The 24529-nt window shown below is 35.6% G+C and overlaps 1 long non-coding RNA gene across 1 annotated transcript in view; it reads left to right on the top strand.

Annotated features, from left to right (window-relative positions):
* Nucleotides 1-24529, top strand: part of LOC140621896 (uncharacterized) — a 37517-nt gene that overhangs the window by 6187 nt on the left and 6801 nt on the right. The gene's annotated exons all lie outside the window — the stretch shown is intronic.

Here is a 24529-nt window from a genome sequence, read left to right on the forward strand (position 1 = left end):
TGTTGACCAAATCATTGTATCGGATTCAGAGGCAAGATGAAAGATAAGTCATTGTATCTTGTCTGTCCTAAAAGCAGGAAAGATGTACATTACATAAATAGGGCTCTAGAAGTTATAGGCAGTATATTCCTCATGTGGTATGCTGCTTTGATCTGTTTGCTAAACAATGTAAAAAGCTGACAATTTTTGTGAGTTCCAGTGCAAGAGAAGGATCTGCAGTTGTCCTAACCTGTCATGCAAGTTGCTCTGCCACTTTGACCACAGGACCCAGATTAAATGGAGTTTGAAATATATGTGCCAGGTAGGGATGTTCTATGGAGATTTGGGGACATTCAGGATTTTACAGTAAAGTTATACTATTCTTTTGCAAATAATATTCTCCTTTTGAGGAAGAGCTCTCGGTTGCTTTGTGCTGTGTTTTGCAAACAGAGGATAGTTCTCTGATGCAGGAGGCCTGGTCTTGACCCAGAGCTAGAAGCATCTGTGCTGCATCTCTACTGTCCGGGCTTTCCGGAGGTTATATAAAGCTGCTTTATCCTTGACTGATGCATCTAGCAACATCAGATCCATGCAGTCTTATAGAATAGGTTGCCAGGCAGCTTGTACTTCAGCCTGTTCCTATTGCAAAGCCCTTTCTTTCTCTCTCTCTCTTGCTCTTTTTTTTTCTTTTTAAAGAGTTTATCTATATTAGAGAGAGAGAGAGAGAGAGAGAGCATGAGCTGGGGGAGGGACAGAGGCAGAGGGAGAAGCAGGTGCTGTGCTGAGCAGGGAGCAATGCGGGGCTCCATCCCAGGACCCTGGGACCATGACCAGAGCCAAAGGTAGATGCTTAACTGGCTGAGCCACCCAGGTGCCCCCAAAAGCCCTTTCTTGATCTCTTTTTTGAAAGTCTATCCTTCTGTGTCTTTTGGTAAAAGGGTTGGAGCAGTATTCCTAAATTCTTTCAATTCTTAGGATTTGGGCATGTGGTCCTTAAAGGACCATGACATTCCATTTCAGTGAATGATATCAGCCGAATGCTTCTTAGCTTTTGATTGTTTTTTTTTTTTAATTATAAAGTCAAGAAACATCATGTTTTGCTGTTATGCTCCTAGAATAATCATGATATATATTCCAACAACAGAAGTTGTATGCTATGATTATATTTACTTTCTTGTTCAATATTTTCATTTTTTGACAAAATTTCTTTTTAATTTTTTTTAGTTTTCTATGTATCTATTTTTATTTATTTCATATAAAATTTGTCATAGGCCTATTTATGTATTTATGTTTTTTTTCACACATATATTCAAACATAGCAGATTTTCCCTCTGGAGACCTTCTTCTGGGAACTCTCTGCCCTCCTATTTACATCTAGACTGGGTTCTTTTTAGGAATGCTCTAAAGTTGTTGTCCTGAATGTCTTCTATGCCACTTTGCTTTGTTAGATCTCTTGTTTGCTAGATTATCAATATTTAATTTTCTTGATTTGCCTCTCTTCAACTGATGTGTACCATGACATGCATGGAATGTAAGTATTTTGCATTTTTTATTTATTTAATCTTTATTAGTTTTCTCAATTTTTCAAACAGCAATTTCTAGATAAGGACTGGTAAGTCTAATTTCTCTGTTAGAAAATTTTCTATCAGTTCTCCTGTCTTCAGACTCATAACATCTATACTTTGCTTGGAACTGAAAGCTTTCAAAAGGCAAATTAGCTTACCTCACTTCAGTTCTGGCCTCTGAATGTACTTTAGAATTCTTATCTCTGAAAAATTTACCATTTTATCAGTAAATTTCAAATATTTGCTGAAATCTTTTGTCCACTGGTATTTTTGCTGCCATTCTTTCTATTTTTGAGGATATACGTACTGTAACTTCTTGACTATCATTTTAGAAAAGTTTTGAGAGTAAGAATATAAATATCTATGGCATATCTGCTGTGTGTAACTAGAATTTTTAATTTTTATAGATTTTCTTCTAAACTTAATACATTTATCGAAATATGCATTTTCCCATCTCTAAAGCGGTATGCTTCACACAGAATTGTAATCATGAATAATGGTTATAAGCTCATGGAATGTTCTTGGTAAAAGAGATCTTACAGATTTCTGGTGCAATCCACTCAGTTTTTAAAGGGCAAACAGGCCAGTTTCATGTAAGTAATTAGTCACAAAGCTGGAAGGAAAACACATCTTCTGGCCTGTTCTTTCTAGTCTTTATTTTTATTTTTAAAGATTTTATTTATTTATTCATGGGGGACACAGGGAGATAGAGAGGCAGAGACACAGGCAGAGGGAGAAGCAGGCTCCATGCAGGGAGCCTGATGTGGGACTCGATCCCAGGTCTCCATGATCACACCCTGAGCCGAAGGCAGATGCTTAACTGCTGAGCCACCCAGGTGTCCCATAATCTTATTTACTTACTTGGATCAAACATTTTTGAGGACCAGGTATTACACTATGTGCTGAAGGTAAGAGTTTGGATAGGAAATTATATGTCTAAAGAGCTCAATGTTTATTGGGCAGTAGGTCAGTGGTGAAGAAGGACATTTTAAATTTCTGAAAGCATGTTAAATATAACTTTGTATTTGGAAAACCTAGAAGTAATAATTTTAATAGTATAAACAATGGAAAATAAGGCTCTACAGAAATTCTTGTCTGACTGGAAGACACAAAGTAGTAAGTTGTAACTGCAGTCTTCATTAGAGTTATCAGAATATCCAGGCATTGCTGGAGGAGGGCTGAGATGTCTAATTTATCACAAAGAAGGCAAATAAAAGTGCTGAGAAACAATGCTATGTATAATGTTCAGCTTTTAAAAAAATGTCTCCCCTGTTTGTCTCCTTAAATAGCTTGTGCTGACAATCATTTTGGCTAGGTAAAGAGATCTTGGTCTGAAATAAAGTTGGCTTTCCAGTGCCGAATATACTCGTGGGTGTGCTACATTGTTCTGTCTCAGATTTCTATAATATGATGCCAGGTTCTAGCCCCAGGATTCTCATTACTAATCACAGACTCTTAATTTCTGGTTAACTCCAGAACAACTTCCAGACATAGTCACCTTGTGTTTCAATAAATTGGCGAGTTTTATTCTCATTCTGTTTGGGAACTGTGTTCCTTCCACTGAATTAGTGTTCTCTATAGGCTGTAGAAATGAAATGAACCTTTTAAAATGTCTTCATAAGTAAAGACTCTTTATGCTGGAATACACACTTTTTGAACCCTCAGTATAAAGGACCATACTTCTTTCTCTTCAACATCATTGGATATTCCCCAGAGAAAAGTATCCTAGGCTACTGTGATCTAGTATATATAGGTATGTACTCATGCCCAATGTCAGGTAAGGTACTTTGGGAACTTTTTAATAAATTTAGCATCCAGAATATGATCTTTGCTTAAGAGTGAGCAAAGAAGCTGATATAGATAGAAGTGTTTTTATTATGATTGGACAGAGATTCATGTTTACTTGTCATTTATTGTTTGTATTGGAAAATAAAAAGAAATGATAAGCAATTCATCAGTTATTAAAGTGATTTGTGCTTTTATTTGCGACTTCTGTGGGTAGGCTTAAACAATTCAGATTGTCTTAGGTCTCAGTAAATCAAATTATATCTATCTACATCTATATATAATTTGCTTAATATATAATTTGCTTTGATAAAACACTTTATGTGGTTTTTCAAATGCTATTGCATATTTTTGTTAAGTTACTTATACTTCTGATAAAGTTAACTAAAGAGGTATCTAAACTTTATTATATACATTGATAAGGAAATAATCAAATTAGTTGATTTCTGATACAGCTATTGTTACATAGCTTATTTACCAATTTGAGATGGCCTATAATCCAAAAATTTGAGACAACTGTGGGAATGATGGGAAATTATTTAGAACTAACCCTAAACTCCTATTTTAATGACTCTTGTCGAACATTTATTGTGGTTTATAATTCCTATACTTATGTGAGGTCTCTTTTCTTATTTACAAAGTCAGGTGAGGCATGGTTTGTAGCACTTCTCTAATTATTGATTTTCATAATTTGTTAAAATTTGATTTTAGGAGGTCAATCCAAAAATTAACGACAGCTAGGGACACCTGGGTAACTCAGTCAGTAAAGTGTCTGACTTTTGGTTTCAGCTCAGGTCATGATCTCAGGATTGTGGGATTGAGGCCTGTGTTGGCCTCCCGACTCAGCAGGGAGTCTGCTTGGGATTCTCTTTCTCCTGTCCTTCTGTCCTTCTTCCCCTCCCCCATGCATGTGTAAATAAAATATTTTTAAAAAATCAGTGGCACCTAAAAGTGCAAATGTTCATCTGCATGTGTCTGAACAACAATATATATTGTCAATCATAACACAAAAATTTCTAAAATTTATAAATGTGATTAAGAAATGAAATGATTCATGTGCACCTTTATTTTTTTAATATAATGCCGTGTCATTAAATGAAAAAACTTTACTAGGTAGTTTTGAAAACTATCTTCTGATTAACTTGATTAATTTTTGGAGTCTCTACTTTAAAAAAGCATTAGATAATACTGAAATTAATGTTGAAATAAAAAATGATACAATAATATTCTCCATGCTCTTAGGTCAAAATGTCTGCATCCTGGGAGACCAAACAATGAAGTGGCATTCATCCTGGCATTTTGTAATATCAGAGCCTGCCAGAAATACCACCAGAGGCTCAGCTCTGACAGCATCCTGGTGGGTCTAGTTGGTGGTGACTCCTTAATATACATGACAGGGTGATTAAGGAACTTCTTTTTATTTCAGCAGAGATTAGGTTTTTTGTCAGGATAACTGCAGATGATCAGAGTGGTACTTTTATACTTTTTATATCTGATAAGATAATTCCTATACATTGTCAGTGATATCTGGAATTTTCACAATATCACAAACTTAGCTTTTGCTAAAAAGCAATATTTAAAAATAATAATCAAACATCAAAACACACAAGAAGACCTATTCTTTTTTTATGTATATATTTCCTGTAAGGATGGGGAAAGTTAGTTAAAATGAAGGACTGTTATCAGTGGAATCTTTTTCACAGTATTAAATTAGCTTTGTCCTCCCAGGTATATATGGCCCAGTATTTCTCTGCCTGCCCCTTTTTTTACTGCTTTGAATGGGAAAATTATAGGAAATCTATGCATATGGAACAGAGTGAGATTAGTGGAAATCCAATTCTCTTTCATATCGTGAGATATGTGGAATTTATACCATCTTAGAGTTAATGTTTCTATAATGCACAAGCTTTAACTACAGGCTGTCAGTTGAAGGATTTTATTATTTTATTTATTTTTTAAATATTTTATTTATTTGTTCATGAGAGAGAGAGAGGGCAGACACATAGGCAGAGGGAGACACAGGCTCCCTGTGGGGAACCCAATGTGGGACTCAATCCTAGGACCTTGGGATCAAGACCTGAGACAAAGGCAGATGCTCAACCACTGAGCTACCCAGGTGTCCCAGTTGAAGGATTTTAAAGAGAAAATTCCTAAAACATTTTACATACACAGAGCAAACTGAAATACCAAACTTCTCAGAAGGTAAGGATAGGCAAAATTTTAGACTTTTTAAGACTAAACAATAACTAAACAATAGTTTTACTAGTCTAAAATTGAGGTGTTGGCTGAACTGAGTCCTTTCTGGGTGCATTAGTGGAGAAAGGGATTTTCTTCCCTTTTCTGGCTTCTTGAGGCCACATGCCCTCCTTGGGTTGTGGCCTTTCCCTCTATCCTCAAAACCAGCAGCCGAGCATATTTTTTTTTTTTCTTTCTGGGCTCTTTTCTCCCTTTTATAAGCATTGCTGGGGTCACATTGGGCCACCAGATAATCCAGGATGATCTCCCTTCTCAGGATTCTTGCTTATTCACATATCCAATATCTCTTTTGCCACATAAAGTAACATATTCACAGAATCCAGGGATTAGAATGTGGATAAGGTTTTCTGTTATATGTTCTCTAAAATATAATCTGGTGACCAAAAATTAAACCAAATGATAAAAACATTTATAAAGTACTAAATTTTCAGGTCCCAGGTAACAACTGATTATTTGCTTTTGTTTAAACTTCTCCACATTTTATAGTTTTATATGTAAAATATGATATGTTACTTAGTGATTTGTGATTTTTAAGGGAAATTATGTGTATCCTGGGTCACTTCCTGTGGCAATGCATGTTCGTTCAGTTCCTTTATACCTAGGGGAAAGTCGGTCTGTAGATCAACACAGTTGTAATCCTAGGAATTCATTTTAAGGCAACACCTCTTGGATTATAAGCAGAATTCTTACTAAAAACCAAACCAAAACAAACAAAAACCACTGTCTTAATTCTATATTTATATACTTTCTTAGTATATAGTTTATACTATGGTAACAAGCGTCACAATAATCTGTATAGATATAGTAGAATTTATTCCTTACTCATATCAAGTCCATTAGTGGCCTAAAGAAATTATCTATAGCCATAGACATAGTGATACCCAATGTTATAGATTGTTTGTGACTCCCTCCAAATTTAAATGTGGAAGCTCTAACCCACAACATAGTGGTATTTGGAAGAATGGGCTTTGTGAATAGCTGGGTTTAGATGAAGTCATGAGGAACAGACCCCTACTGATGGGATTAACGCCCTTGTAAGAAGAGGAAGAGAGACCAGAGTTTCCTTTCTATGTCATGTTAGGACATAGCAAGATAGTAACTGTCATCAAAGCAGGAAGAACATCCTCACCAAGAATGTGATCATGCTGGCACTCTGATCTTGGACTTTCCAGCTGCCAAAACTGTGAGAAATAAATATTTGTTTGAGCCAGCCAGTCTAGTGTTCTGTTATAATAGCCCAAGCTGATCAAGAATCTTGGTCATCAGAACAATAAAAATGAACATGGGGAATCATATCCTGCCTGGTACCTCCCTTCTGTCCTATTTCTTTCAGTAGATCCAGCCAAATGGATGTGCTTTGCTGAAAGTAGACAGGGAAGTGAGATACTCTGTGGTAAGGATTCAAGGAAAACAGATGTAGGGAACACTGGTCATGTTGCCATATTTACTCAAACTGAAAAGGTCAAAGCCAGCATCACAGTAACCACCTTCCATAGCTTTCAAGGGATATGGAAATGGAAAATCCTGTCAAAAGGTCACTTGTGAAACTGAAAATAGCTTTTTATAGGAAAGATAATGCCTGTGCTCATTTCCTGTGGCTACCCTAACAAATGACCACAAACTTGGTAGTTTAACACAACAAAAATTTATTCCCTCAGGATTCTGGAGACCAGAAGTCTGAAATCAAGGGATTGGAAGGGTTACACTTCCTCCAAGGCTCTGGGGATGAATCTTTCCTTGTCCTTCTTAGCTTTGGTAGTTCAGTGTTCCTTGGCTTGTGGCTACATAACTCTGCCTCTGTCTTTACATGGACTTTTCCTCTGTGTGTTTCTCTTCTCTTTTCTCTTATGAGGACACTTGCTATTGTAGATAATCCAAATGATTTTATCTGGGGTTTTAAAATTTAATATCTATAAAGATCCTTTTTGCACATTCATGGATTCTGAGTGGACATATTTTTGGGGGGAGAGAGGGTAGTGATAACATCATTTAACTTGCTATAGTAACAAAATCAAGGGCTTTTATTCATTTTGTATTAATTTTTTTAAACCAAAGGCTTTTAAAGAATGTTACAAGGACGCTGATCAGCAGTAGGACAAGACATGGTCATCAGGTACAGTTATTTGATACACTGGACAGATGTGTTAGCTTGCCAGCCCCTGTTCTATATGAGAGTTATGTAACGGATTTCCCCTTCCTCAGTTATACATGTACAAGTGATTACTGGGCTCCCAGAGATGAGACATTGCTGTCAGTCATGCCTTTGTACCAGAGACTATACAAGATATGAACTTTAGAGAGTTCAAACTGAGAAAAATGTTGAAATATTAACATTATTTTAATAAACATTTTTGAGTTCCATTCATAAGGCACTAGGTTAGGTACTCAGGACATGGACAAAAATGAGAATCTTTCACTTCATTCATTGAAAAGAATTGTTAGAGAGATGACTTTGTTATGTAACTATATTTAAAGAAAGAAAAAATAACGGTGACATTCAAAACAAAACAAGATAGAGTTTGTCATTTATTTCCCTTTTTAAAAAGATTTTATTTATTTATTTATGAGAGACATAGAAAGAGGCAAAGACACAGGCAGAGGGAGAAGCAGGCTTCCTGCAGGGAGCCCGATGTGGGACTCGATCCCAGGACCCTGGGATCATGCCGTGAGCCATCCACGCACCCCTATCCTTTATTTCCTATTTTCAAAAAAGGACCAAATATAATTTATCCTGAAGACTCTAAGAGATTTGAGAAAATAATTGAAAATATTTACTTTATCCTAAATATATAAGAAAATATTTTTCCTACTGACAACAAAATTACTAATGAACTTGAATTTTTTTTTTTCATTTTCAGATTAGCAGGAACATTTTTTCCTCTCTTAATGACTAAATGAACTTTACAATTTAGGGAAGTAAAAGTGACATTTCTAATTAGTGTGCCAGGTTTTTATCCAGGTTAGGTAAATTTGAAACAAATGCATATTTATATCCCAGTATGTTTTCATCAACAAATTATCAAGAAATAAAGGTGTGTAGCACTGATAATATATCTGGCAAATTTGTGAATCATTCAAACAACTCTTATTTTCTCTTCTACATTGGTCATAATAGTTCTTTTTTTTTTATCTTAATTACTATTCAGATCTCTCCATTCCTATTTGTGGAAAGGTAAAGGTAAATATTAAGATAGATATATATATATATATATATATATATATATATATATAAATCACAGGACTGTGAAAGGTAGAGAACATGTTAGCCAATCTTGGTGTCTCCGATTTATAGGAACCACCCTGCAGTTTCTTCAGGACACAGAGTTCTTAGGGTTCTGGGCTGTGAACACTTTGCTTTAGACTTTTCCTGCTAATATAATTGAGCAGGTAACAGCTGGGCTTTACCTGTATCCCCACACTTTGTGACTGCTACTTTCTGACTTCCCTTACCTGCTTCTTTTTGTCTGAAGACTTTCTGTGGCTGTGGAAGAACACTTTGGCTTGCCTGCATCTGGGTGGATGTACCATAAGCACAGCCTTCAAGCAATGATGCACAAGAGATGGGGCATGACTGTCCTAGCTCTCTCACTATCCACATGGGATGGCTCTGGTCTCCTATAGTTTCTTCAGTGGGATTAAGTTCCAGTAAACCACAGAGCTGGCTTTAAAAGATCTACTCTGTTGGCTCTCTCCTTTGTCTGATTTTGCTTTTTCCCCCTTTGGTGTTTTCTTTATGTCCCAAATAACTGACATATTCTAAAAACCTTATCTCAGAGACTACTTTTGGGTGAATCCAAAATGAGCCAGAAGGGGGGCCTGATTCTTCTCTTCCTGTGAATAAAGGCTCAATTTTACCTGGAATTTTAAATCACAAGTTTGACAGATAATTCGGGTTGGAGTGCTGGGACATTACTTCAATTAAATACAGGATTTTCTCTCTGGGTTTAAAGTTTGGTCTGAGAGGGACACCCGGGTGGCTCAGCTGTTGAGCATCTGCCTTTGGCTCAAGGCATGATCCTGAAGTCCAGGGATGGAGTCCCCCATCGGGCTCCCTGCATGGAGCCTGCTTCTCCCTCCCTCCCTCTCTCTCTCTCTGTATCATAAATAAATAAATAAATAAATAAATAAATAAATAAATAAATAAAATCTTTAAAAAAATTTGGTCTGAGAATCAAACACTTAGAATTTTAGAGCTGGAAGATGTATCCAAATCTTTTTATTTTACACTCATGGAAATTGTATTCTAGGGAAATCCAGGGGGCATAAAGTAGTGACAAGTTAGTAACAAGAATAAGAACTAAGAAAAATTAACTTAAAACATATAAATTGGTATATACAGTAGCACCCTAATAGATACAATTCATATAGCTTTCTCCCCAGTTTTGTTTCCAGTGCCTTCAAGGTGGTACATTTGTGTGTGTGTGTGTGTGTGTGTGCAACCTATCAATATTTAAAGATCAGACCTCATAGGCCAAATAATTCAAATTCTAAACCAATTTTACCCCAGATACCCACATCTAGCAACTATAGTTGGAAGTTTGTCAGATGTCCAAATTTAATATGTTCAACAGGCTGAACCAATCATCTGGCAGAGTCCCACACCCTGTTGTGCTTATTACTCTCTATATCTGTCTAATGTCTGTCCTCACTGCCATTGTCTAGATACAGCCAGTATTAAGCCCCTAATAAATCTTCTCGCATCCCATCTCACCTCTCAGCAGTGCTTCACACAGTAGCCGGGATGATATTTTCAATGGGTTAAATTCATATTTAGTTGCTTACTACCCTTCTCTGGTTGTCCAGACTCGGGATAAAACATCCAATTCCCTAGCATGGAAGTCAAAAGAAGTTTTCTTTTTCTTCTCATTTTTCCTTTTAAGAATTAATATATGGTGGGTATAATGGATTAAAGGATTCTAAAGAGAGAAGCAAATAGATGAAACAAGAAGGGCTAATTGCAAGTGAGAAGTCCTCAAGAAGTCTAGATGAAGAAGGGTACAGAGATTACTAATGGCCAAAGCTAGGGGAGGGGGGGGTGTTTTAACAGGGGTGAAGGCAGGGAATATAGATAGATATCTGGGGAAAAGTCATAACAGGATGAGTCCTGGAATATGACAATTCTTGCTCATCTTCAGCATTTTACAACTGCTGTTCCAAATGCCTGAGAGGAGATCCACCCTTGCTTCACCCAGATAATTCTAACTCATTGATTTCTGGTCTCAGAGTTGAATGTATTCTTCCCAGGCAACCCTTTCTGACATTCAAAATGTGTATGTGCCCTCATCCTTGCAGATGCCATGTCATATGTGCTTATACATTGTAGTTTTATGCTGACTTCTCCGTCTCTCCCACTGTGAGCTCTCTATTCTATCTGTAAGGACCACACTCCTCTCACCATTGTATGACTAGTATGTGGCACATGGTAAATACAAAGTAAGTGTAGTTGTTTTTTTTTTTTTTTTAAGTAAGTGTAGTTGTTGATTAAATTCATTTACCAGGTGCTATAGGAAAGATGTGTGTGCTTTGTGATAATAATGGTGGTAAGGAGTGACTGTCATAATTTCACTTATAAGGTAAAGATTGGCAATAAATGGTAGGATAGAGAGGGAGGAAGACACATTAAAAACAACAAAAACAACAATAGATTTTCCAATTTAACTTCCTTTCCAACATGGCTCCAGATCATATTGCTGATACTCTGTCTCTGTTCCAAGAAAATCCCATATAAGACATTTTGACTGTAGCAGAAAGGGCCATAGGAAGTGTGGCAGTTCGTCTTCGAATTATACTGTTCAAAGCTTAATTATGAAAACCAATTGTCCTCGGGAAAGGCAGCTGAGCTAGTTCAGCTGTCCTAACATGGTCTTTTGACCTCAGCCTCTGTGCAACTGCTTGGAACGTGTTGGTTTTTAATTACTAGGCATAGAAACATGTATTAGATGTCGATGAGAGTTGCCAAGAATTGCTGTACACAACAGAAACCCAGATCCTTCCCCAGTGGTCAGTGCAGAGCAGCTGGGCTCAATTTTTCTATTTCAAGTTAGTAATGCCTGTAATTGCTCTGTGATTCTACGTGTGATTCCTCTTCCTTGTCAGAATCTCCACTTACAGCTCCCATCAGAGCTCTCAAGCTAGTAAATTCATGGGGATTGTTCCGCGGTTTGTTTTGAAATGGCAGGAGTTATGAAAGCAATTCAAACTCTCTTTCTGGTTATTTTTCCTTCCTAGTGCTTAGTCTTTCTACCTGGGGCAACAGTTTAACATGATTGTGCAAGTCATGAAACCTCTATCAGGCTCCAATATTCTTGAAATAGATGATGTCTATTGTCACAGACACATCCAGCTTTCATATTTTACTCTATATATTGAGTGGCCAGTTATTACCCTCTCTATACCAAAATGGCTGCCTGTTAAACTGCCTAATACTCGCAAGAAAGCAAACAACCAACGTTCAATGTTTTACCATAAAAGCAAGAAATGGAAATGACCTTTCCGGTCACTTTCTCTACTCCCTTGTCAAGTCCCCAGAGGAAGGATGCACTAAATGTGTCATAGTTTCTCGCACAATGATGAATTAGAAGGTCTCAAACATGAGACCAGTAACTTCCCACAGGGCGCCGACAGGTGGAGTTCATCTTACACACAGTAGGTTATAGGGCATTTGCTGCAAAGATAAGGAAGGAGAAACCAGAAAGACCATATGAGTTTGATGGAATTTTAATAGAACATCTACGGTATGGTGTGAATTTCTTAAACTACACTTCTTTTTCATTGGGATAAAATTCCTTAGCCTTCCTTTGCTTAAATCTATTTTTCTTCATAAAATATATTTAGACTTTGAGCTAGTGACAGGATTCTCTATGACTCAGTTCTTTGAAAAGCAGTTCTGATGGTGCCACAAAAGAACTGTTGAGTGATTCTCCCCTTGGGGCATTTCACCTGAAAGACTGCAGATTCATCTACTTGCCAGTTTGTTTGTTTCTAGGCCCTCCTGGTTAGAAAACCTAAACCAAATAATCAGGAATAGTGTTTATAACAGAAATAAAAAACAAGTGATATCATAAGGTAAAAGTTTTACAGGAGACTGTGAGGATTGAAATGTGGTTAATTATTACGTAGGAAGAACTAAGATGTGAGGTGGGACAGGACAGCTTTCTATTAGCAAGAGAGGCAGAGACTGTATGCCACCTACAGGCACTTTAAACAATAATACATATCAATTTTGACTCAGTTATCTAAATATTTCAGTGAGAAGAATTATACTTTGGGACCCATATAATTTGAATAATGAAAATAGTTTTGTTTCATCCTGCCAGCATGGATTTATCTTGGTGCAGTAGTACAGTCTGTAGAAAGCTTTCTCTTTTTCTAAATATGATTTTTGATGTATTGCTCATGTTTGAGGGTGACAGTGGTGGTCAAAAGGGCAGGTTTTTTAGTTGCACTAGAAAGGAAAGGAGAAAATGAACACACTAACTACAGTTCTCTGAATCCCTAGTTCTTCTTTTTTTTTAAGATTTTATTTATTTATTCATGAGAGACACAGAGAGAGAGGGGGAGGCAGGCAGAGACACAGGCAGAGGGAGAAGCAGGCTCCATGCCGGGAGCCCAATGTGGGACTCGATCCCAGGTCTCCAGGATCAGGCCCTGGGCTGAAGGCGGCACTAAACCGCTGAGCCACCCGGGCTGCCCTGAATCCCTAGTTCTGATAGAAGTGACATATCCTGTCTATTCAGAAAGTTCAAGTGTAGCATAATATATATATATATTTTTATTTTTTAACTGAGAGGATTTATATTATGGTGACTCAAAATAACTTTGGATTAACTGGAATCAGAAAGAATTTTTGTAAGACAGAAGAATAGGAGCCTCTAGTTATCACAGAGGTGGTTAGCTTAAAAATATGTTTACAACTAAATAGAACTTCACAATTTTAAGTAAGAAGTGGGCATTTTTATTTTTGCTCATTGGATGAGAATTGGTATATGGTTTAGATATGTGTTGAGTAATAACTGTAATTTTACATTTGTTTTATTTTATAAATCTCCCTTCAAATTTCTAAATTAGGAAAGTAAAATGAAAAGTTCTCTGTTTCTCTTTCCCCTATAACTCCCTAGTTTATTGGATTTCCTTTAAAATTTATTTCTAGCATGTGAAAAATACAGTTGATCCTTGAACAATGCAGGGATTAGGGGAGCTGACCCCCCAACCCTACAGTTGAAGATCCCCACAAGCTTATTGGTAATAGTCTACTGTTGACCAAGAGCCTTACCAATCACATAAACAATTAACACTTTGTGTACGCTAGATGTATTATATACTACAGTCTCACAATGAAGTAAGCTAGAGAAAAGAAAATGTTATTAGGAAAATCATAAGAAAGGGAAAATGCATTTATAGTACTGCTCTGTTGAAAACCCATGTGTAAGTGGACCTGCAGAGATCAAAGCTATTTGTTCAAGGGTCAACTGTATATACTTAATATTATCTTTATTAATGGATTGTACAATCTATATTGTTTTTTATCACATATGCACACAAATTGCTTTATGATAATCTATTTTGGGAGCAATAGAAAGCTACCACGAACACATTGGTTTTCTGCTATAGAAAGAATCAATTATCGTACATCCAATAGGCCACCAATTTTGTTCTCTTTCTCCTCTCTATTTTAGAAATATTGTTTCAGGTTATTCTAGAGGTTAACTTTAAAGATTTAATATATATGAACTTTATTTTATGAATAATCAGATTTAGCATTTATCTACTCACTATGCACTATAAAAGAGTACGTTAATATATACGTTTTTTATTTCATTTCTTTTCCCCTCTACCTTTTTGCATGGCTTAATTATTATAAAATGTATATAGCATTGTGATTCATAACATAATTAATTTCCTCTGTCCTTTGGCTATTGGTGACTTCAAAATTTGAAAAGCTTTAACATTTGTTGAGTGATTTATAACAAGGAGGCACTTAACTAGGTTCTTGGCATATATTATCTCATTTAGCCTTCAGAAAAATATTTGTCAAATATTTAAGGGCTGAAATACATTGACACCTGGGTGTTTAGGGGCATCTCAAAATTAGCATATGTAAAACTCAACTCCTAATTCCTGTTTTGATAATCTCTTGACATACAGCAAACTGTTCCTCAACTTAGTGTCTGAAAATGGCCATTTTATTTTGCTCAGGAACTTGTGGATTGGAAATTTGGGAAGGGATCAGATAGGCAGTTCATCTCTGATTCACATATAATTAGCTTGGATGTCTGTGGCTGACGGATCCTCCTCCAAGATAGCTTCTTCTCTTACATATGTGCCTTGCACCTTGGTTCTCTCTGTCTCTGTCTCTCCCTCCAATTCCATGGTGATTCATGTTCCATGGTCTTTCCACATGGCTTGAGCCTCCTTGCAGCATGGTAGCCTAGAGTCATACTTCTACAGGCCTTCAGAATCTAAAGAGTGTGTGTTCCAAGAGACAAAGTAGAAGCTGCCAAGCTTTGAAGTGTGGGCCCAGACACTGGCACAGCATCACGTGTGATATTCCAAGGGGTAAAATAGCCACAGAGCCCACCCAGGTCAAGGGGAAGGGTATAGACCCACCTCTCAAAGGCAAAAATGTCAGAGGATTTTGGCACTATTAAAATTTTGCTATTAATTTTGTATTTTACAAATCACCTTCCACAGTTTTTCCTATCCCAGAAAAAGAGTTCTTTTAATCACCTTGGCCCTAAACATTGGAAATAACTTTCACTGTTCTCATTCTCTCTCAAAGTGCATCTCAGAAAACTCCTGTTGGCTAAACCTTCAAAATATATTCATGCTCTGTCTACTGATTACTACCCCACAGCCATGATCCTGGTATAAGATGTCAACATCTGTGTTCTTGACAATTGAAGAAATCTCCTATTCCCTACCTGTGGCTCTAGGTGTTTGTGTGTTAAGAAAAGGATAATTTCTGTCAATACTACGGATCAGTGCATGCCATCAGAAGAGGTAGATTTAGGACTCAAGTCATAGGAAGAGGAATTCACATTTATTATATTTTATTTTATAGTATCAAAAGTTATAAATGTACATAGCTAAAAAGTTTAGTGTTCAAGTGAGTTTGAATGTTCTTTTACTTTTCCTTTTTTACCCTCTTGCCCCATTCCCAAACTGAATCCTTTAAACTTTAAAAAAATTGTTTTAATTGAATTTTTTTGCTGATTATATCCATTACTAAATAATGTGTACATCCAGCAATTTATCAACTCGTCTTTTGTGGGAGTAATCATGCTAGATAATTCCACTTTCTAGTTTTCTATTTGGAATTTTTGAAATATTACATTTTATTTGCAGAATGTTTTTTAGGTATATAAATGAGCTGTGAAAAATGCAGGTCTAAAATTTTCATTTTCATTATGCCTCAAATGTGTTAAATATATTCAGAAGATGGTAACAAGTTATGCATGAAATATACACTCTCCCCTTTGTATTTTAACATACACTCTTTTGTATGTGGGTAATAGATGAATCATTAAAAAAAAACAGTATTTTTCAGGATTTATAGAGACCACATTTTGGGGGGTTGGTTCTTTTTTCCTAGAAAAGCTATAGGTCTATCAATACAAAATTGATGTTCTAAATGGCTTTAAAAATCACAAACTCTGCATATCCTCCTGGGGCACATTCTTATTTAATGTGGGTTGTAATCAGGATAATTAAAAACATCACTATTTTTGTTTGGTCTTTGGAGACTCAATAATGAGAGAGAGTTGTAAGTAGGTTCAGGTGTTTTAACAAGGGAGCCATAGCATTTGTATGCCATTAAAATTAGTGTAGTGCTTGTTTACACATGATTATCATTAAGTTATTATTGTTTTTCTTAACAAATTCTATTGCCTTACACATACAGCTTACGTAATGGTCATGATCAAATTACTTTTGATATTACTCCTAAATTAGGAAGGCTGCCAGGTGACTCCATCAAACTTTAGAGGAATTTATTTAACATCTCCTGCAGGTGGTGAAATGTTTAATGTATGTAGCACGTACCTAACTACCCAGCATCTTGCTAATAAATACCATAAATACATATATAATAGAAAAAGTCTATGAAGGTTATTACATATTTATCTTATTTTGATAAATAACATGTGAAAGTGAATTTAAAAAAAGTCTTTCATCCAAAACTTGAAATGTTGATTGATCCGAGGTTGTCAAGGCAACTCAACAGCATTGTGACAGGGAAGTGTAGTCTCTTGTTTTCAGAATAATTGTATCTGTATTCTTCATCTAGCAGATGAGTGACCCACAAAGTGGGGAAAATGTTAATCTCCTAGTGTTGCTGTTAGAACATTTGGTTTCCTCTCTCGCCTAATTTTGAGGTCAACTGGTAATGAGTTGCTATTTCCCAGCTTTCACTCTGTTGCTCAGTTTCTTGATTCTTCTTTTATATAATAGATTTCTTCTCATTCTGAGTCCTCCAGCTAGCCTTCCTACAGTGTCACCCATCATTCAATGTACACTGAATATGAGGTCCTATTGAAAAATTCATACAGATATACACATACTGCATCTGAATATTGGCATATTGTTTTACATTTTCATCATTAGGAGAACTATGAATATTGATTTTAATAACTCTTCCACTAATTTGATGTGTGATTTGAGATAAAAAATGTTCCACCTAAATATCACTTTCAGCTGTGAAATGAAAGCAATACTTATGGGGTTCTCATAGTGCTATTGTGAGAATTAATAAACATATGTAATGTGCTCAAATGTTTTCTATTACTGCTGTACTTAGTATTATTATTTATATGTGTAAGTTCTATCAATACCCTGAGGCAATATACTATTTGGGTCTAGACACAGTGAGTCTTCACATTGGTTCATGGTCTCAAGGAGGTAAGGATAGAATCTGGGATGGTTGTGAACTTGTGGTGTCTGTGTTTTCACTAATTTGTAAGGTTACTTTCCTTAAGGGAAATATAGCATTGTTTTCCAATGTAGGCAAAATATGGACAAATACTCTTAGTATTGAGCATTAGCTATGGTACTGGTATCGGTTGAAACTATTGATATTTTTTGACACATTAGACCTATGCTTATGTATATAAAATAAAGGATAGAGTGTGTATATGTATACACACATATATAAAATTAATGCTTATAGCTATAACCAAATACAAATAGCAATTATTTTATGTGATCTGAGTCTTACAGTTTCCAACTGGCCAACTCTGGTAATGCTTTGCCTGGTGGTCATTTAGCCACCAAATGATGATGTCATGTGTTCACACAGGGATGTTTAATTCAAAATATCTTACAAAATTCTGATGTTCTTTGAGAGTAGTTAGTCCCCATCTTAATGAGATGAGCCATGAAAGCTTTAATTGCATTTGTAACAATAAATCCTTGGGAATGGATATTTTCAAGCCTTATAACTTTCAAACAAAATATTGAAAATTTTGGTCCTCCAATGTGACATACATGTTGCCTTGTCAAAATCCACTCAAATTTCATGTTCTTATTTAGGATAAGCACCTATAGTTTTTTTATTGCTCTCTTTAAAAAGATAAAATTGGGGATCCCTGGGTAGCTCAGCGGTTTAGTGACTGCCTTCAGCCCAGGGTGTGATCCTGGGGTCCCAGGATCGAGTCCCGCATCAGGCTCCCTGCATGGAGCCTGCTTCTCCCTCTGCTCCCTCTCCCTCTGCCTCTCTCTCTCTCTCTCTGTGTCTCTCATGAATAAATAAATAAAAATCTCTAAAAAAAATTAAGGTGATGAAATAAACATTTCAACTGTAAACTTTCAATTAAAAAAATAAAATAAAAAGATAAAATTTAACTGTGCCTTGCACATATAATAATTTGCATTTATAATACTGTGTTAAAAAGAAGCACGTCACTATGTCATGAATATATTTTTAAAATATTTGATGACATGTCTATAATTTTCTCTGTAATCTTTGTATTTTACTATACTAAATTTAAAATATTATTCTAAAAAAGGGATCCCTAGGCTTTACTAGACCTCACAAAAAGTTTCAGGATTCTTGATCCAGAGAATTGAATTTATTAATATTTGCAGATACTGTTAATGTAGTGCAGATACTTCATCTACTTTGGAGCTTCCTAATAATATCCTATTTATATATTTTTTCCTTGAGTTATTTTTAAGAGACAAATGCAAATTCAAAACCTAATATTTTTCTTCTTTATTATTATTTACATTAAATCAGTGAGCCTAGGAAGAATAACTTGCTTTATGCTTTGTACTTTCTCATGCTACCATTTAATATTCTCTTTAATATTTGTTTTCTCCCTTCCATTGTCCTATCTCTACTAACTTATGTTAATTGACATCTGTATGAAGAATCTTCTTTTAGGTACTTATAACTTTCCCAGTTGCAAGGCCTTGATTTCTATGATGACATTAGTTTCTTCTACCTCTAATTCACTTTTTCCTTTTGGATTTATTTAGACATTTCATATAGTTCTCCTTATTATTCACTAGAACTGTGAAACTATTTCAAAGGTAAAAAAGAATACTACTTTACTACTGGTAGAACTTTTAATATGCCATTCATTCATTTAACAAAGCTCTCTGAAAGTTATTCATTATATATTTTGTGAGCACCTACCACACTTTACTTGTGACAAGTCTTCCTCAGTTATAAACAGGTAAGATGATCTCTACTTACAAAGTGAGTATTGATGGGAAGTATATGCATGTGACATGTTAAGTAGCCATGAAAATTCACAGTGATAAGGAGTATAGGCAAAGAATAAAAGTGCAATGGTGTAGACAAAAAAAGCCTATTTTTTTCTTCTTAATTTTTTAGAGAAGAGTTTTTTATTTGAACAAATTATAACATATTGAATTAACATATATAGAAAATAATATGAAAATTGCTGCACAGAAAATAAGGGAGTAGGAGAGAGGCCCTCTTTACATAAAAATATAAACTGATAAATAAAGAAGAAATACTAGGAAAGATAATCTCATAACCACTGTGGTAATAATTGATCTTGGCTGGAATCATTAATGGTTGTTAACAATTACTGGAGAAAAAATTTAAGAAACAAGATTGTTATGTAGTGTCAATGCATATACTAATTTGTATACAAATAATAAAAGCAATCTTTACAGGGTAAAATATTAACAACCAAGTTCAAAATAAAACAAGAACCTGTCATTTATTTGGAATGACTTAATACCACAAAGATATAATTTCTCCCCAGTCAATATATAAATGTAATAAACTTTCAACCAAATTTTGAGAGGGATTTTAAAAAGTAAAAATAATGTATTTTTCTACTATATGTACTCTTTTTCTTGTATCCAACCTAAAAGGGTCTTTAGGTATTTTTTTCCCATTAGTATTGGACATATATTTTTGGAATATAACTGTTACTGGTTAAGGAAGTTCTCTGTTTGCTGAGACATTTTTAAATCACAAATTGACATTTATGCCCTAAAATATATTGTCCTGCATCTACTGAGAACGTTGTTATAATAAAGTACATTTGCTTATTCCAAACCATTATTGAATTCCTAGTTTATACTCTAATAATTTAATAGGATTTTTAAAATATATTACTGAATCTTGGTATTTTATTTGCATCTATATTTATGCATCATTTTTTGACATTACTTTTATTTGGTCTTGATACTAACGTTCTATTAGCCTACAAAATGTGCTGGGTAGCAGGTTTTATGAGACAACTTGCATAAGATTAGCTATTTCTCTAATATTTGATAAACATCTGTAAAACAGATGAAGTTCAGTATTTTTTAATTCTTTCTCTTCAAAAATCATTGCTCTCTTTAACAAATGGAGTTGAGAGAATTCTTGGTTTCTTTGAATCACTGAAATTGTACTTTAATTTGGAATGAAAGATCTCAAAAATCTTGTTGACTTTTTAAATAATTTATTAAGTGAGGTCTATCTATTTCTTGCTCATAGTGTTCAGTAGCTCATTAGCAACAGAATTATGCAAATTGAAAGAAGTGTAAGCAGTGTTTTTGAAGTACTCCATTGCTGTAGGGAACTTGTTGAATGAGTTAGACAGAAATTACAAACTTTTAGCTCTTTAAATGTCAAAGCTGTTCTTAAAGGGGACATTACTTATGAAAAAGCAATACTGAGTTGAAGTGGATAATTATAAACAATTGTTATGACTGTTCCTTGAAATCGGCTTCATTCCTTGAAGAATCGAATTCTTTTATGTTGGTGTAACTAATTACTCTTCTAAGATGGGGACCAGTAGTGTCATCCTGTGTAGCACTGAGAAGGGATTAAAAATTGACATTAATGTTTTTTGTTTGTTTTTTCAATGGAGAAATTTAAAAAATTTGTTGGTCAAGAGATTCAAGGGGGTTTTAAAAAAAATGAAAAAAACAAGGTATGTCATGAAAGATAACTTTCATGTCATGAAAGACGGCATTATGTATTTCAACAAATCAAACTAGAAAAACAGTTCTTAGACTTTATGCCACTACATGTTCAGTCAGCATACCAGCTCATAATGTTAATGTTGAGTGGTTTTTCATTAATGAATGTTCAATGAGCAAAAACATGGAATAAGTTGTATGTGGCCACTGTATGATGTACATGGAATATAGACTATAACTGAAAGGACTTTAAAGAAATAAGAAGCAAGAAATAGAGCCTTACTAGGGAATACAACAAAGCGTATAGTTGAAAAGGTATGTAATTTAGATATTTACACTGTAGGGGGACAGATGGTTTTGACTTACACTATTTTTGTCTAATCTCCATGGATTTCCAGGAAAATTCTAGGAAAAGGGGATTCAAACAAACCTAGGATAGCCATTTTACTTACAAAAAAAGTATGAGACATGGAGATTGAGAAAATTCCCTTCTTTTGTTACCAATGTAGTAGGATATAGCAGGAGTAGGGTTCACAGGTCTTCTTGGATTGCCTGTTGTGGCCATATCAGAGTCCTGGGATATTGGGAAACTGGCAAAAAGCCAAAAAATCTGGGATAGTAAATCCCTTCTATCTATATTATTTCTACTTTTCATAGCTGGGAGCTATTTATATCTCTGTAAGCTGTGTAAAACTGGTAATAATATAAATGATTCTTGTCCATGGGACACCTGGATGGCTCAATAGTTCAAAAGGACCTCTGCCTTGGGCTCAGGTTGTGATCCTCAGGGTCTCGGGATCGAGTTCCACACCAGGCTCCTTGCAGGGAGCCTGCTTCTCCCTCTACCTATGTCTCTGCCTCTCTCTATGTGTCTCTTATGAATAAATAAATAAAATATTTTAAAAAATGATTCTTGTCCATAAATATGGAAATTATGGCTAGCAGAATGCAATAGGTAATTACCCTAAGGATAGACTCATTTGCCTCTATCTGTAAATTCATTTTAGCATTTCTTGTTTCCTTATGTATGTGTTGTACTTTGGATTCTCCCTGGAAAGAGGTGAAACATTTGCTGGTTTCCTCATTAGTTAATGAGTTAAATAAACCTGTGGCAATGCTTGTTTTGTATATGTGTAGAAGTCATGATTATGATGTCTTTCAAAAATAATTATGTATCATGTTTGAAAGTTGTTTCCTGAGATGTGAAGTAGATTCACCTGACAGCCAGGTTATGTGTTGCCAGAAAAATGCATCTCCTGGGCAGCATAAGCCCAGGCATGTCTTTCTATCACCTGCAGAGGTGAACATGGGTGACAATAAAAGTTTAATTTTGCTCAAACTCTATTTCTCTAGATTTTCCTCCTCTCAACTAATTTTGGATTTTGTTTCTACTATTGCTTTGTTTATAGATGAAAAGTTATTCTCAACTTGTGGCAGCAAGGATCAGAAATTTGGTTTTATAATCTAAATATTTGATGATCTTTGTAAATGGATTCATGGATTTTAGAGATCTATTTTTGGTTGGGAGGGAGATGACAAAATCTGGATTGTTCATCATTTATCATTAGAATTAGAGTTCAATTCAATTAAGAACTTTGTGGCCATTATGAAGGAACAGAGCTCATTGAGATATTGTGAAAAACAAGTATGTCTCCTCCTTTTATACTTGTTTGATGCTTGAAAACAAGTATCAAAATTCATTTAGGAGAATTACCTCTATTCTTTAGTTTCTGTTTAGGTGTAGGTGGAGTCATCTTCTACCCCTACCCTTAGTCTAAGGGTGGGCATGGGACGTAGACCCAGCCAATAAAAAAAAGAAAAAAGCATCCTATCCCCAGTGACTGGTTTAGGGAAGAGCATGTAGCCCAACTAGAGCCAATAAAGAACAGTAAAGCTCTTATAGCAACTCTTGTGAAGTAGAAACTGTCCTGGTGGCTCAGCGGTTAGTGCTGCTTTCAGCCCAGGGCATGATCCTGGACACCTGGAATCGAGTCCCATGTCAGGCTCCCTGCATGGAGCCTGCTTCTCCCTCTGCCTGTGTCTCTGCCTCTCTCTCTCTCTCTCTCTCTCTCTCTCCCTCCCTCTCTGTCTCTCATGAATAAATAAAACCTTAAAAAAAAAAAAAGAAAGAAAGAAAGAAAGAAAGAAAGAAACTGTGTTGTCAGCTGTACTACAACCTGAAAGGATTTCATTTTGAACTTGCTGCCAGGCATGTTTCTACCACATGAAGTCTGAGATTGAGGAAGTATGAAAGAATAGAGCCAAGAGATCAAGAGAAACTGAATCCTGAGGACATCAGTTGGACCCTTGCAATAATCCTGGTGTCTGAATGCAGCCTTAATGTCAGACTTACCCTTTCCATGAGTCAGTACTTTCCCTTGTGTTAGTTAAAACAATCACCTTATATTTTTTGTCACTTTATTTTAACTTATTCCTTACAATCACAGAGGGTTCTCCAGATCCTTCTTTTACGCTAGTCCACTAAGTATGCATTAACTTCTCTGTGCCTCTATTTCTTCTTCTGTAAAAAAAAAAAAAAAAAAAAAAAAAAATGATATCTGCTGCTTTGAAGAGTTGTAATATTAAAAATATAATAATAGAAAATCAAGAACATATTTCACAACTGGTTAGGTGAAAGATATATCTCATCACTTAATTTTTCAAAATTAAATTTTATCAGATTTGAAGTCAGTCTTTACTAGGTAAAAGACATCCAATACTAGCTAATATTGAGAGCAAGTTTCCCCTTAATCATGGTGTCCACCTCAATAAAATGCTTAATAAAGACCTTGTTTTTGGTCCTTCATTGTTGCTATTGGAAGTTCTTAGTGCAAGCCTATATGGTCCACTAAAATGTGAGGGCCCCATAGCCTCTGGGCTAAGTATGGACACCAGCATGTTTTGTGCAGTTCCTAAACTATGGTGATTATTATTCAGTCCCTCCATTAAACACATTGGTTCATCTCAGCAGAAGTATGTCTGAATCCACAGGCATAGGAAAGGGATACCAATTGACATATCACCACATTCTTTCCCTCAATTACCCTGCTAACTTTGGCCAACTCTTCCTTTTTTAACCCAGCATCCATCTTAGCCCCTGTCTGCTCTATCTCTGGCGAAATTTCCTCCCAGGTGAGAGCCTAGGTAGGAATGTATAATAGGTATCTAAACATTCATGCATTTTGGTTACCCTGATATTAGGTGCATGGTATAGGCCTGAGTATCATATAACTCCAGGAAGTCCCATTCCCATTGCATTCAGTATCAGTGGCACCCCATGAAACACAGCCCTGTACAGGGTGAATGGTGGTTCACCCTAATTGTGTGTTCTGATTGTGAGCACTACCACTCAAAATGTTTTTTTTTAATATTTTATTTATTTATTTCGGGGGGGGGAGGCAGATGGAGAGGAGATGGAGAGGATCTCAAGCAGATTCCACACTTAGTGCAGAGCCTAAGACCCTGCACTTAGTGCAGGACCCTGAGACCATGACTTGAGCCAAGATCAAGGGCAGACACTTACGCTTAACTGACTGAGCCATTTGGGCACCCTCAAA

Source organism: Canis lupus, chromosome 31, assembly GCF_048164855.1.
Source record: "Canis lupus baileyi chromosome 31, mCanLup2.hap1, whole genome shotgun sequence".
Lineage (NCBI taxonomy): Eukaryota > Metazoa > Chordata > Mammalia > Carnivora > Canidae > Canis > Canis lupus.